Source organism: Neophocaena asiaeorientalis, unplaced genomic scaffold, assembly GCF_003031525.2.
Source record: "Neophocaena asiaeorientalis asiaeorientalis breed wild unplaced genomic scaffold, Neophocaena_asiaeorientalis_V1.1 scaffold327, whole genome shotgun sequence".
NCBI classification, from domain to species: domain Eukaryota; kingdom Metazoa; phylum Chordata; class Mammalia; order Artiodactyla; family Phocoenidae; genus Neophocaena; species Neophocaena asiaeorientalis.
This window is the reverse complement of record NW_020174560.1, coordinates 1151887-1164730: the sequence shown is the minus strand read 5'-3', so window position 1 is coordinate 1164730 and position 12844 is coordinate 1151887. Positions and strand designations below refer to the sequence as shown.

Genomic DNA, 12844 nt, shown 5'->3' with positions numbered 1-12844 from the left:
TGTTCAGGAAGTGGTGAAACATCACTACTTGTGCCCCTACCTGATGCATGGTGTTTTTTAGACCTAGTATCCAACTCCCAGCCTTCAGCTGGATGACTCGCCTAAATCCACCACTATCTGCCCAGCTCCTGAGTCCTGGACAGACAACTTCTGGAATAGGATGACTTATTCCTTCTCCTTGGATCCTTGTTCTAGCCCTGGCTTACCTCGCTGCCCTATCCATCCTAGATCAGTTTCCCCTGCCCCCATCCTACCCAAACTCAACCTCAGAGAAGCATCATGTCTTAGATCAAGTCCCTCTGAGGGCTGGCACTTATGAGGGTCAAATAAGATTGTGGATCTCAAAGTATCTCCTACTTCCTAAAATATTACAGAATAACATTTCTGAAGTGTGTTATAAGGGTTTTTAATACATATTATGTGAAGAAGAGAATTCTATGGTCAAATAACTTTGAGATACACTAGTTTAAACATAGTTAAGTAGGTTTTTTTTACTGTAGGATTTCCCAGAGCCCTAAATATACTAATGTGTCTTACGACTCTCCAAGAGTTTACAATATTACTCAAACTAACATGCTCTATTAGCACTCATGGGACGAGTGTGCCTTTGAGCACAATTTGGGATCTGTCACAAAGAGGCACTTACTTTAGTGCCTGTTGATGACAATAACTGAAATGTTGCACTTAGCACCAATGGTCAGTTTCACTGTTATTACTGGATTTGGTTTTTTTTCAGTCCTATATTCTAAATTCTATCCCTATCCCCCAAAACAAATTGTTCAACTCTTCTGTTTAAATATTGAAAATGCAGCTTTCCATGGAAGAAGATCACTTATAGTTTCACGATAGAGTAAATGAACTTAAGTTGTTTAAGATGGAGGTAGATGTGGCAAGGCCCAGATATCTTCATAGTTTCAAAACCTCAGAGTGTGGTTAAGTGATACAAAGAATAGTTATTCTCTTGACAGTAATCCATGTTACTATTACCTCTTTAAAATGGTTTAGTGCGATTTCTTATTATGGAGGCTAAACTTACAAAGCATTTGATTCTGCACAGGTTAACTTCATTTCAAGGCTTTTGTAAAGCTGGAAAGCTGCCTAAATTGAAAGTGGTTTTAAAGAATTACCAGTGAGTGTAACACAGAGGGCTAGAATACCACTGCAAGGGGAAATGAGGACACATTGTCCCGTACAACGTACCTGTTTAAAACTGAAAGGAAAAAGCTTGATGGGATATCTTAGTATATTTACTTTACTGTTTATCAGCACATTTATAATATGTTAGTCCAAAGAAGAGACTTTAATTTAGATTATTATAAATCCTTCCTCCCCTACAATGCTCCTTAACTGGGGAGGCTGGAAAGGAAGAAAAACAGGCACAATTAATTACCTGAGGGGTAAGGTCGGGTACACACTTTCTTATGTGACTTAAAAAAAATTCTCACGTTTGAAATATTATAACTGCCCATATATGGACATTCCACTGAATTGATAATATAAAATAAGCAAAAGTAAAATGTTTAAGAAGAAAATGTAGTTATAGACTCTGAACAATGAACATTAGAAAGTTCTGCCAGAAAGTCATCCTTGACAGTAAACTTCATTTGGCACTTTTTAATCAATAAGTCAACATCTGATCTTTCTCCAAATACAAAATAATACCATAAAATATTAAATGATTAATCTTATGTTCATAATACACTTCTCTGTACACAAGTGAAAAACACACACCTTAGCGCCAAACATGCAAATACAATAGCCAATCACTAGAAAAAATAAAACACATCCAGAACCAATGCTTCTAAAACACAGGTAATGCATGTAAAGTGCCTGGTGAAGAGTAGATATTCAATAATGATCATGGCTGTTTTTCTGTTTTTTGTTAATAATTAGGGCTTCCTGAATATTGTAAGAAAAACTTGGAATTCTTCCTGTGATGTTGGAACGGGGCCATTTGTGTGTATACGATTCAATTTTATGTCCTGGTGAGCATGGTGACTAAAGAGCTTTGACATAATCGGTATGATGAGATAATCCCAGATTTACTGGCTTGGAGAACATTCTACTATTAGAAATATTTCCTCTCTGATTTGTGTGCTTGGTAATTCAACTGAGAAGAGAGAGAATACATCAACCCTGTTGACTCTGTTTAATTAATAAAGACCCCATTGTTCACAAAGTGAGATGCTGCTACTTAGTTTGAAAAATTTAGAGGTCTGGAAAATAAATGAGGCTGACTGTGAAACATGAAAATCTTCCATTTGAACATACAGTACCTCTGGGAAATGTTCCTGCAGAGAGTGTATCTGACCTGATTTGCGGAGTAATCAACAGCAGTTCAGATATATTTGAAAATCTAAAAAGCCTAATACTACTTGCCTCTGAATGACTGCCAAATCTGTTGTTGGAAAACAGTAATATTTGAGCTGGGAAGATGACAGTGTTGTGTGGTTTATTTTATAATATTAGTAATTTGAAGGACATATTTTAGAGCTCATAAAAAAAATAAACCCTAAGAGAACATGCTTTATTTTATTGCCAAAGAAAAGTAAGTGAATTATTTAAATTCCATTATAATTACCTTCCTTATGTTTCTTACCTCCTAGCATGCAAAATGCTTTCTTTCTAAATAAAAATTTAGGACAGCCAGTTAAGAGAAAAGTGGTTTAAAGACAAAAAGAACACAAGTTTTGTAGAAATTCATTCTTATAATAGTCTGTGATGAAGAAAGAGGCTCTTTTGTTAATCTTCCATTGTAAATGATACTATTTATATGTTATTGTGAATTTAGCAAGATTGCATATATTATCTATTTAAGATAAAGCTGCAGAATAATAAGCCAAAGTAATTAACTTACAATGTCCTTTTTTTACAGAGAGCAGGGTAATCTTATGTATATAATATTCATATGAACCAGAAAATAAAGACAAATAAATATGTTAATCCAAAATGTTTCTGGTATCAGTACTTGGAATCACTGAAAAATTTTATAACTGGCCATAAGCTTCAAGTAGTAATGAAAATAAAAGATTTAGTAAAAAATATTCCCAATTGAAAACAAATCAGAAGGGAAGAACAGAAAGTGAACCATGTCAATAAAATTATAAGAAAGTCACCAAACCTTGGTGAGGCAGCATGTAATCTTGTCAGACACTGGTTATGAGAATGACTACAGATTAGTAATAGAAAGTATCCATTCCAAAACATGTTTAAGAGAAAATTGCAAGCAGTTTATTTCCACTGATATATAAAGAGTTCCCTCTTACATAACTTTGGAAATATACTCCTAAAATCAAAATGAGTATTTCCCATTAATGAACTCTGTAAATAGCACAGAATACTTTGAGAATTTTGTAATTAGGCATTTGGAAATCCAGTGAGGCTCTGATCAAACATTAGCAGGATCCCATTCAAATCTTTAAATTCTTTATTTTTTATTTTTATTTTTTGCGGTATGCGGGCCTCTCACTGTTGTGGCCTCTCCCGTTGCGGGGCACAGGCTCCGGATGCGCAGGCTCAGCGGCCATAGCTCGTGGGCCTAGCCGCTCCGCGGCATGTGGGATCTTCCTGGACCGGGGCACGAACCCGTGTCCCCTGCATCGGCAGGCGGGCTCTCAACCACTGCGCCACCAGGGAAGCCCCAAATCTTTACATTCTTGAAGACAAATTTTATTTCTATTCTATATTTATGGCATTCTCTATAAAAAATATATCAGATATATTTTGCAATTAAATAATCCAATTAATTAAAAAATCTTTAGGTCTAGATATTACATTATGCTACAAGAATCTAAAGCTACAGTAATATATTACTTATGAATAATATTGGAAAAAATTACATCGCTAGACTTGTAAAAAATGAACACTGAAAAGTCCTGAAAAAATATGAATTATATTTTTTGAAGTAATATACACAGGCTTAGATTGCTGTCAATTATTGTACAGAGGCAAAAACATACCAAGTCCAAAGGTGATACATTTTTCAAAAAAAGAAAATATTTCTATGGTCTCAGACTATAGCTTTGGGTAACCTTTAAAAATTGATGCTGTTTTGGATTATGATAGAATAAAAAAATTCAGAAGACCTCTAAGAACATGTCCTACTGACACTGGTACCTAGACACTGGACTATTAGATAATAATAAACAATTTTATAAAATTCTGTAGTTGGTGTATTTGTACATTCTCATATACCCCCTTTGGCAGTGTCCACCAAAATTTATGTTCTCCATTCCACACTGTAGAGTTGTTATCAGGAGGCTGCTCCCAGGCAGAGACTACATTTCTCAGCTCTCCGTACATCCTTATGTGAGCATGTAACTAATTCCCACCAGTGGAAGGGGAGAGAGTTGATGTTTACGTCTTGTGGACCAGGGGTTTTCAAGAACAGCGCTGGAATGCCTTCTCTGTTCTCACGCCTCATCCATAACTGAATGCAGAGAACTCAGAGGCCCTAGGGGATGGCAGAGCCATGAACTGGAAGGAGCTGGGGTCTCAAAATCACTACCCAAAGAAAAGAAAAGCCACCCATCGACCAGGGATTCCCGTACTGACTGGTGTGTGAGTGTTAAGCCACTGAAAAGCACGGTTTGTAACAGCAGCTAGTGTTACTCTAAATGACTTCAAGAGAGTATTTCAAGATGAAGCCATGACTATTACTTTCCCATTAAATATATGTACAACTTTTTACAAACCAAAGAGCTTGTCTTTCTAAAATACAAAAAGCGGGTAATAAATACATATTTTCAGGCTACTTGAAATATGTTAGTAATCAAAAGACTGTCAGAATATAGATTAATGGAAACTAAATTTAATTAGAAGCAAGTTTACAAGATCATTGCCAAAGTTTCCATATTAAATTCCCACTTATGAGTAGAAGTGCATGAAATGTAGAAGATATTTAAAATTTTAATGTTCTTATTAAAATGGTAAGAATTGTAATACAAGTTATAAGGCTTTCATTTAATTTATCCAATAAGTTTAACAAACATCTAACTAAATGTATTTTTTTAATTGCCAAATTTGAAATCTTAAAAAAAAACCCTAAAATTATTTGAAACATACTTCAACTTATTTTATACTTATCCTAGTATTATTTTTTTATCAAAGTTAAGCTGATTACACTAAAAATATAAAGCTATAAATATACGTATGATATTAGAAAACTGAGCATCACAAAACTGGGGACTTGGAGGGGTTCCACATGAGACCATCTTTAAACTCTTGAGGTGTTTTGTCAGTATTATTGACTCCATAATGCTAAGTGCAAAAGCCACTTGGGAGTGAGTGCTATAACACAGAAACCTTCAATTACAGTAAAAAATTATGGGATAAAAACCATATATGCCATCAACCTTTACAGTTCTCTCATGAACTTTACATACTGATTGCTTCTAATGGTGCCACCTTGGACTTGTGAATAAATGGGCTTAACTGTTTTTTAGAAACTTATTTTATACTTATATTCTGTAAATATTATATATCCTAATTTACATATTTATATTATGTTTATATTTTATATATTATATATATTTATATTTTAAAGGAGAGACAGTTATATTTATTATCCTCATTTTATATATGAGGAAGCTAACACTGAGAGAGGTGAAATAACTTACTCCAGGTCATAAAACTGGTAAATGTTAGAGCCAGCATCTGGATCCAAATCTGACTTCTGAGAATTTTACCATTATGTTATATTCCTCTCTGAGGCTCTATTATATGGGTTGGTTTCAACAACAATATATATGGAGGCTTTGGGTTCGATTAAATGAGACCACCTGAAAAGAGGTCTTTAGCTTTACAAGATGAAATAATTAAAGATGTATTGACTGATTAATTCGATGATCATAGATTCTATCTCTAAAGCATTTTAAAATAATTTATCATAAAATTCATAAAAACTTTATTCAGTATGAATAAAAATTATTTGTGTGACACCTGCTTCTCCAGCAGTCTTAAACTTTTCACATCATGTGGCAATTGAAGAAATTGAGGCTAAGAGAGTCCCAGTGCCCTATCCAAGGTCACACAATAGTAGATCTCAGGCTTAGATGCAGACCATGGTCACTATCTTTTTGTATCAGCTTCACGGACCTGGTCTGAAATTCTGTATTGCCCAGGCACTAACTGGGTTATTTGTATGCCTCTGGGAAAGTTACTTAAACTCTGAGTCTGTTTCCCAATCTAGAAAACATGTAAGACCTTCCTCGATAGTGTTAAGAGAGAAAACATATAAATCCCCTAGTTTTATGCCTGACACATTCTAGGTCCATCATAAGCATCACCCTCTCTCCTTCACTTCTAACTTCCTGTATTAGTTTTCTCTTGGTGCAGTAACAAATGACCACGAATGTAGTGGCTTAAAACAATGCTAATTTACTGGCTAACTGTTCTGTAGCTCAGAAGTCTGCCACGGTTCTCACTGGGCTCAAATCAAGAGGTTGGCAAGGCAAAATTTCGTTCTGGAGGCTCTAGGGGAGAATCCGTTTCCTTGTTTTTCCAGCTTTTAAAGGCCACCCACATTCCATGGCTTGTGGCCTCCATCTTCCAAGTCAGCAACACAACATATCTCTGACCCTGCTTCCATTGTCATATCTCTTTCTGACTCTTTCCTTCTGGCTCCCTCTTCTACTGCTGAGGACTCATGTGATTAGACTGGACCCACATGGATAATCCAGGATAATCTCCCTATTTTAAGGTCAGCTGATTAGCAACCTTAATTCCACCTGCAACCTTAATGCCCCTTTACCATAGAACCTAACATATTCAAAGATTTTGGGGATTAGCTCATGGATATTATCAGGGAGCCATTATTCTACTTACCACACTCCCTTGCCCCTCAGCTACTTCTCGCACTAAAGCCTAGAGCTTGAGGGAAGGGGCACTGGTTTGTATTAATTCTTGCAATTTGCCTGAAACTTGGCAAATGTACAGGAAGAAAGATTATATGCTATAATACATTGTACTGGATATAACTGACTGAAGAAAAAGGTGCTAGAGATCTATGGAAAGTAATTTAAGGAAGAAGCAACTGTTACGGAATGAATTGTGTCCCCACCCCCCAATTCTATGTTGCAGTCCTAAACCCTAATGTGGCTGTGTTTGGAGAATGGGGCCTTTGTGGAGGTAATTAGGGTTAGATGAGATCATGAGGGTGAGGCCCTGGTCCAATGGGACTGGTGTCCTTGTAAGAAGAGGAAGACACATCAGACCATTCTCTCCATGCACACAGAGAAGAGGCCATGTGAGGAGGTAGTTGTCTACATCCCAGGAAGAGGGGCCTCACAAGAAACCAATCCTGATGGCATCTTGATCTTGGCCTTCTGTCCTCCAGAACTGTGAGAAAAATAAATTTCTCACCCAGTTTAAGCCACCCAGTCTGTGGTATTTTGTCATGGAAGCCCTAGCAGACTAATCCAGCAACCAAATTTGGAAGGGAAAGTGACAAAAAAGTTAGTATTTGTTGAGAAATTTAAATAAAGGGTCTTGGAGGCAGAGAAGATCCCATATCTGGCTAAATAAAAGTATAACCCTAGAAAGGTGATGAATTTCCAAAGTACTTTACACAATCCCAAAGGATTTTCTTATATTATCCCCCCAAAATGCTAAAAAACATGCTTCCTGCCTCAGTTATACCTGTTATTGGTTAAATAGGGGAAAAAAGAGTTTGATGTTGGCTATCTAGATCTGGACATTTTATTCATTTCAGTGGGCTTTGCCATTCTGAGTAACCTCGGTCAGCTGGCTGGCCTTCTGTTTAGATGACAGTTGCTCATACAGAGTTTCATATGGCTACACCCCTTTGTAGATATTTATAGAAAATCCAGAGCAGGCTGTCTCAGGCTCCTGAGCCCTGCAGCCTCTTTGCTCCTGTCACAGGGCTGCTGACTGGCTGGGGAGAGGTATAAGTGTAGGTTTTGGTTGCTGGTTTCTATTTGCAGCTGTGCAAATGCTGTCGTATAAAGCTCCTCCACTGGCAAATAGCAGTAGAATAATATAAGGGAAGGGAAGGGGAATGAACATCTATTAGGCACTCACCTTGTGCCAGGTGAGTTATTTTATTCAATTCTCAAAACAAGCCTGGGAGATATAAACTACTATCCTTGTTTTTTGATGAGAAAAGGGGTTACAGACAATCGAAATACTACTAATTATACCAAGGTCACACTCAAAAGTGGTGGTGTAAACATTAGAAACCAGGTCTGTCTGATACTAAGCCCATATTTTTTCCCTACCAACTGCTTCCTCAATGACTGTATTCACTCATTTGATAAATAATTATTCAGTCCCTACACATACCAGGCACTGTACTAGTTAGTGGATATTCTAAACCAGTTATCACATAGATGGGTACATCCAACTAGTGGTTTTAATACCTTACAATTTAATCATAGCTAGAATCATATTTTGTTTGGGAACAAAATATTTTAATAAGCTCCATACTTCTTCCTTCAAGTCCTCTGTTGATTTCTTCATTATAGTCTCATTAAGAATGAAATGCTCAGGATTGCCATACATGCAAAGGCAGTGAGGAGCTTACCCCCATTTCCCTTATCTACGCTGAAGTTAGGTACATAGAAATTGCCCTGACATCTCATCAAGTGAGCCCTAGACTTCAGTAGTCTGTCCACGGCTATTTCTTAACTCATCTAAAATTAATCAAAGCAGCCAAATTAACGAGGGCTTAAGAGGGAGGGCTCCTGACAGTACCTACTAAAGTGGAGCTAAAATCATCTGCTAAGGATTTAGGAAAAGTTAAAAGTAGTAGCTTTTTATTTCCCATCCAGAAACCATCCCTCCCTCTCCACCCTCCCTTCCCCAGTCTCCTTAATTTTTAATCACATTAGAATTACCTAACATGGACTCTACGTGCAAAATAAGGTTGGAGGTAAGAAAAACAATCTCAAATTTTTCCTTTTGTGTTTTCCATTTTAAAATTTATTTTATAAATGAGATGATACAACATAACTTAAGCCTTTAATTAATACAGTAGGCTGACAATGACAAATTTCATTCATACATAGGTTATGATCTACATTCTTTCCTACCTGGAAACAACCTAATAGGCTGTTCGGACAATCATTTAGGGTTGTTAATGAACTCTGAGTGGAAAGATATGAGACAAAACATGCCTATTGGAAATCAGTTTTCCTTTGAAGTCATAAAGGCAAAGCTCTTAAATACTGACTATCTCATAAGAACTACTGGGGGGGAGTGTCACTGTTTATTCTGTCATTCCAACCTATGATTTGCATTATTACTGTTCATCCTGGCAGAGTTCCTGTGTTGGCAATATGCTCTAGAAGATCAAAGACTGAAAAGATGTGGTATGTGTCCCACACGTTTCTTCCCCCGGCACCCACAGCAGACATCTCTGATGCATCAAGACAAATATCAGGGACTTCCCTGGTGGCGCAGTGGTTAAGAGTCCACCTGCCAATGCATGGGACATGGGTTTGATCCCTGGTCCGGGAAGATCCTACATGCCGTGGAGCAATTAAGCCCGTGCACCACAACTACTGAGCCCATGCGCCGCAACTACTGAAGCCCGTGAACCTAGAGCCTGTGCTCCGCAACAGGAGAAGCCACCACAATGAGAAACCCATGCACTACAAGGAAGAATAGCCCTCGCTCACTGCAACTAGAGAAAAGTCCGTGTGCAGCAACGAAGACCCAACGCAGACAAAAAAAAAAAAAAAAAGACATATCAGTGAGGTTGAATATAGCTTCAGAATTCTTCACAAACAACACTTGAGAAAGTGAGTTGAAATCTATTTGCCCTCTCTGCTCTAGACAGAAACTTCTGTTTTATTCAGAAATCACAGGCTCCCTAGGTTTTACTGGTATGCATTTGTAATGTAAGTATAATACTTCCTATGTAACGGAGAACAGATTTTATAATACAAGGTGTGCTATCTCAGATTTCAGAATGTGATATAAAGGTGTATCAACACAAAGGAATTATAAGCCAGGTGTGAGTAACTTTTAAAAACCAATGAGTAGATGGCTTCATGATGGCAGAAGAGTAAGATGTGGAGATCACCTTCCTCCCCACAAATACATCAGAAATACACCTACATGTGGAACAACTCCTACAGAGCACCTACTGAACATAAGCAGAAGACCTCAGACCTCCCAAAAGGCAAGAAACTCCCCACGTACCTGGGTAGGGCAAAAGAAAACAGAATAAACAGAGACAAAAGAATAGGGATGGGACCTGTACCAGTGACAGGGAGCTGTGAAGGAGGAAAGGTTTCCACACACTAGGAAGCCCCTTCGCGGGCGGAGACTGCGGTGGCGGAACGGGGAAGCTTCGGAGCCATGGAGGAGAGCGCAGCCACAGGGGTGCGGAGGGCAGAGCAGAGAGATTCCCGCACAGAGGCCCGGTGCCGACCGGCACTCAGCAGCCCGAGAGGCTTGTTTGCTCTCCCGCCGGGACGGGTGGGGCTGGGAGCTGAGGCTCGGGCTTCGGTCGGAGCGCAGGGAGAGAACTGGGGCTGGCGGCGTGAACACAGCCTAAAGGGGTCTAGTGCGCCACAGCTAGCCAGGAGGGAGTCCGGGAAAATGTCTGGAGCTGCCGAAGAGGCAAGAGACTTTTTCTTCCCTCTTTGTTTCCTGGTACGCGAGGAGAGGTGATTAAGAGTGCCGCTTAAAGGAGCTCCAGAGACGGGTGCGAGCCACGGCTATCAGCGCGGACCCCAGAGACAGGCATGAGACGTTAAGGCTGCTGCTGCCGCCGCCAAGAAGCCTGTTTGCAAGCACAGGTCACTATCCACACCTCCCTTCCGGGGAGCCTGTGCAGCCCACCACTGCCAGGGTCCCGGGATCCAGGGACAACTTCCCCAGGAGAACGCATGGCGCGCCTCAGGCTGGTGCAACGTCACGCCGGCCTCTGACGCCGCAGGCCCGCCCCGCACTCCATGCCCCTCCCTCCCCGTGGCCTGAGTGAGCCAGAGCCCCCGAATTCTCTTTTTTAAGTATAGTTTTTAGCACTTGTTATAATTAGTGGATTTGTTTTCCTGTTTGGTTGCTCTCTTCTTTCTTTCTTTTTTCTTTTATTAAAAATTTTTTTATTTTAATAACTTTGTTTTATTTTCTTTATTTTGTTTTATCTTCTTCCTTCTTTCTTTTCTCACTTTTATTCTGAGCCGTGTGAATGAAGCTGGAGCTCTTGGTGCTCCAGCCAGGCATCAGGGCTGTGCCTCTGAGGTGGGAGAGCCAAGTTCAGCACATTGGTCCAGAGGAGATCTCCCAGCTCCAAGTAATATCAAATGGCGAAAATCTCCCAGATATCTCCATCTCAACACCAAGACCCAGCTCCACTCAACGACCAGCAAGCTACAGTGCTGGACACTCTATGCCAAACAACTAGCAAGACAGGAACACAACCCCGTCCATTAGCGGAGAGGCTGCCTAAAATCATAATAAGGCCCAGACCTCCCAAAACACATCACCAGATGTGCACCTGCCCACCAGAAAGACAAGATCCAGCCTCATTCACCAGAACACAGGCACTAGTCCCCTCCACCAGGAAGCCTACACAACCCACTGAACCAACTGTAGCCACTGGGGGCAGACACCAAAAACAACGGGAACTACGAACCTGCAGCCTGCGAAAAGGAGACCCCAAACACAGTAAGTTAAGCAACATGAGAAGCCAGAGAAACACACAGCAGATGAAGAAGCAAGGCAAAAACCCACCAGACCTAACAAATGAAGAGGAAATAGGCTGTCTACCTGAAAAAGATTTCAGAATAATGACAGTAAAAATGATCCAAAATCTTGGAAATAGAGTGGAGAAAATACAATAAACGTTTAATAAGGACCTAGAAGAACTAAAGAGCAAACAAAAAGTGATGCACAACACAATAAATGAAATTTAAAAATTCTCTAGAAGGGATCAATAGCAGAATAACTGAGGCAAAAGAATGGATAAGTGACCTGGAAGATAAAATAGTCAAAATAACTACTGCAGAGCAGAGTAAAGAAAAAGAATGAAAAGAATTGAGGACAGTCTCAGAGACCTCTGGGACAACATTAAATGCATCAACATTCGAATTATAGGGGTCCCAGAAGAAGAAGGGAAAAAGAAAGGGACTGAGAAAATGTTTGAAGAGATTATAGTTGAAAACTTCCTAATATGGGAAAGGAAATAGTTAATCAAGTCCAGGAAGCATGGAGAGTCCCATACAGGATAAATCCAAGGAGAAATACGCCAAGACACATATTAATCAAACTATCAAAAATTAAATACAAAGAAAAAATATTAAAGGCAGCAAGGGAAAAATAACACACAAGGGAATCCCCATAGGTTAACAGCTGATCTTTCAGCAGAAACTCTGCAAGTCAGAAGGGAGTGGCAGGACATATTTAAAGTGACAAAGGGGAATAAACTACAACCAAGATTACTCTACCCAGCAAGGATTTCATTCAGATTTGATGGAGAAATTAAAACCTTTACAGACAAGCAAAAGCTGAGAGAGTTCAGCACCACCAAACCAGCTTTACAAGAAATGCTAAAGGACCTTCTTTAGGCACGAAACACACGAGAAGGAAAAGACCTACAGTAAGAAACCTAAAACAATTAAGAAAATGGTAATAGGAACATACATATCGATAATTCCCTTAAATGTAAATGGATTAAATTCTCCAACTGAAAGACACAGACTGGCTGAATGGATAAAAAAAAACAAGACCCATATATATACTGTCTACAAGAGACCCACTTCAGACCTAGGGAGACATAAAGACTGAAAGTGAGGGGATGGAAAAAGATATTCCATGCAAATGGAAATCAAAAGAAAGCTGGAGTAGCAATTCTCATATCAGACAAAATAGATTT

At 39.1% G+C, this 12844-nt stretch overlaps 1 protein-coding gene across 3 annotated transcripts in view; it reads right to left on the bottom strand.

The window, feature by feature from the left end:
- Positions 1 to 12844, bottom strand: part of STXBP4 (syntaxin binding protein 4) — a 182738-nt gene that overhangs the window by 1266 nt on the left and 168628 nt on the right. The window lies entirely within an intron of this gene.